The sequence below is a fragment of the Gavialis gangeticus genome, unplaced genomic scaffold (genome assembly GCF_001723915.1).
Source record: "Gavialis gangeticus isolate Ggan-Ray unplaced genomic scaffold, GavGan_comp1, whole genome shotgun sequence".
Classification (NCBI taxonomy): Eukaryota; Metazoa; Chordata; order Crocodylia; family Gavialidae; genus Gavialis; species Gavialis gangeticus.
Genome location: NW_017729022.1, coordinates 156,888,961 through 156,891,926, shown reverse-complemented (window position 1 = coordinate 156,891,926; position 2,966 = coordinate 156,888,961).

The following is a 2,966-nucleotide window of genomic DNA, read 5'->3' as shown; positions in this document are numbered from 1 at the left end:
CCAGCATTTATATTCTAATTAAATGCATCAAGTTTTCTTGTATCCTCACGGGTCTTGCAGTTTTATTAAGTTTCTGCTGTACAATCTAGGATAATACTGAAAGGACCTTTCAGAAAGTGTTCATATGTGGCAAGTAATAATACCAGTTGCTAGGTTGTGCCCTCCCTTCCCCCAACTCCTCCCACACGCACAGATATTTTTGGAAGCAATGTAAACAGGATGTTTCTTATTTTGTTGTAGACCTTCTGTGCCACCTTGGGCAAGTCGCTCAGGAGCCAGATCCAAGAAAAGACTCTGGCATCTAAAAGGAAGGCACTGCATCATCTAAGATATAGGTATCTAACCCCTGGAGTAGAATCAAAATCCTGAATGAATTGGGTAAACTTGCTATCAAGGGCGTGTGGAGTGCGAGGCATCTCAGAATGGAATCAAAGGCAGTGGGCATGCTGAGCCTGGAGTGGCCTAACATCAGCATGGCTTATGTGCAGTTGCCTAGAGCTAAGAGGAAACACTAAGTACAGTGTATCTTGCATCCAGCTCATTCATTGGGGTTACCCATGTCCACTTGGGAGGTGGAGCCTGAAACACCCCTCCTGAAAAGAGGTGCCTACACACTCTCGCAAATACCAGAGGTCCCTCTTCTCTTAATGTGTCACCCCTCAGTTTTTTACACTAATAGTATCACAGTGAGAGGACTCGACCAGGATGTAGGGAGACCCAGGTCTAGTTCTGTCTTGGGGGATGTGAATTTGAGTCCCATCAGGCACATCTCCAGCTCCTAAGCTTTAGGCTACTTTGTGGTAGGAGACACTCTTGAGACTTCCTCCTTGAAGCTCTGCTGCTGTGCAAAAAGAGAATTAGAATCATAGAAATCAGATTTGGAAGGGACTTCAGGAGGTCATCTAGTCCAACCCCCTGCTAAAAGCAGGACCATCCCCAACTATCTCATCCCATACCTGTTGGTGTAACTTTGGTATGTATGTTACTGTGCGTGGTTACATGTGCAATCGATGCACATGACAGAACTCCAGAGCTTACTGTTCTGGAGTTTTTTGCTCCCAGGCGTATGTTCAAACAACATGTCTGGGAGTAAAAGTCTCTGGAGCAATAAGCTCCAGAGTTTATTCATGCACAGCACATGGAGCCCAGTGGGAACAGCCCAGGCTGGCAGGGGACCCAGGGGATCAGCCTACCAGCTCAGGGTTCCTCCAGCTGGATTCCATGTGTTGCAGAGGAGCAGGCTGGAGCACAAGGGTGCTCCAGTGCAAGGTTAATTGGCTGGCAGCCCCTGCACTGAAGCATCCTCATGCCCCAGCCATCCACTCCACAGCATGTGGAGCCATGACAGAGCAGCCCTGGGCTGGCTGCTTTGATGGAGCTCCACATACTGTGGAGTGACTGGCTGAGGCATGATCAGCCCCCATGCTGAAACACCTTTGTGCTTCAGCCAGCCTCCCCACTGTATATGGAGTCCGGTCAGAGGAGCCCTGGGCTGGCAGGGAATCCAGGAAGTCAGCCTGTCAGCCCAGGGCTGCTCTGATCTACGTGCTGTGGAGTGGTGCTGGCTGGAGCATGAGAGTGCTTCAGCATAGGGGCTGCCTGCCAGTTACTCCTGCACACTGATTTATTAAAAGGGGTGTGCAAAATGTGCTGTATTCAATTCAGATATGGCCCAATTCATGGGACAGTGATTCGATTCACCAATCAAACCCCTGGGGTACTTCACTTGATACTGGCTGCCAACTAGACATTGAGCCAAATGATTCTCACAACATTACTTGGGAGAAAAGAGTCTTGAAATACTAAAGTATATGATATATATAGTTTATAGGTATAAATAAAATCTTAGTTTTTATTTATAGTTTAGAGTATGCATTTTATACACACACACGCACAGAAAAATTAACATTTTATTTCTGCCTCTGATCTAAGCAGCTCTCTTCCGCCTGCATAGTTTTAAGTAGATTGTTTTTTGTGCATGCCTCTCTTGTTTGCAATAGTTGTTCTCCGATAGCTATAAAGTGTGCAGTAAAAAAATTAAAATATCAAACCCTACCAAAACAGAAAAGTTCTCCATTCTCCACCTGAGGAGAGCGTGCAAAAGAGGATGGATTGCACGTGACAGACAAATCTCATCATTTAATATACTCTGTAAAGCTCTCGGGTACTGTGAAACACTGAAGGTAGATAAGAACAGAATAGAATAAATGGAATAGTATATCGCTATATACAGTCCAGTTGTCTGGGACATTGAAGTCAAGACTGGATCAAACACTAAGAAATGTATGGAGCCATGTGCATCCTGCTACTGGGCAGACCAGGCAGCAAGGAGGCACATGGCATCAGGGCTTGGAGTGAAGCTTGCCTGAAGGGGCTGGGGAGCAGAGCAGGTCTCCAGAGCCCGTATGGTGCCCGGCTCTGCCCCAGCCTGTCCCCACCCCCACCTCGCCTCAAGAAGGAGCCGGTGCCTGCCCCACGCTGCTCTTGCTCCCCGTGGGGATGCCAACGCAGTAAGAAGTGGAGTGCAGGCAAGCAGTAACTTACCACCAGCAAGTTTCCTGTGCTGGCCCTGGTGTCTCTGTCGTGCTTTGGGTTTCCAGGAAGCCACAGCCCAGCTAGTCTCTGGCAGGTGTGCAGCATTAAAAAGTTAATGAGCAGCAAGGTTTTTTTTTTTTTTTTTGTGCATGGCTTAGAGGGAACCTTGCCTGGACAGACACCTCACAGATGCAAGCAGAGGAAGAGCTGGAAGTGGCAGCGGCTGTGACATTGTGATGTCCTCCAACCATTTCTCTGGGTCTCTTAGTCTGCCATCTATCTCTTCCTGCCCCTTTTTAAGCAGATCTTCCCTAGCAAATTCCCCTGTAACTCTGTCCACTGCTGCTTGGTCCCAAGAAGTTCCCTTTCCCTTGCTAACCTGTTTCCTCTCACCAACCTTACAGTGAAGAAAGATGAGAAGTTTCTGGGCA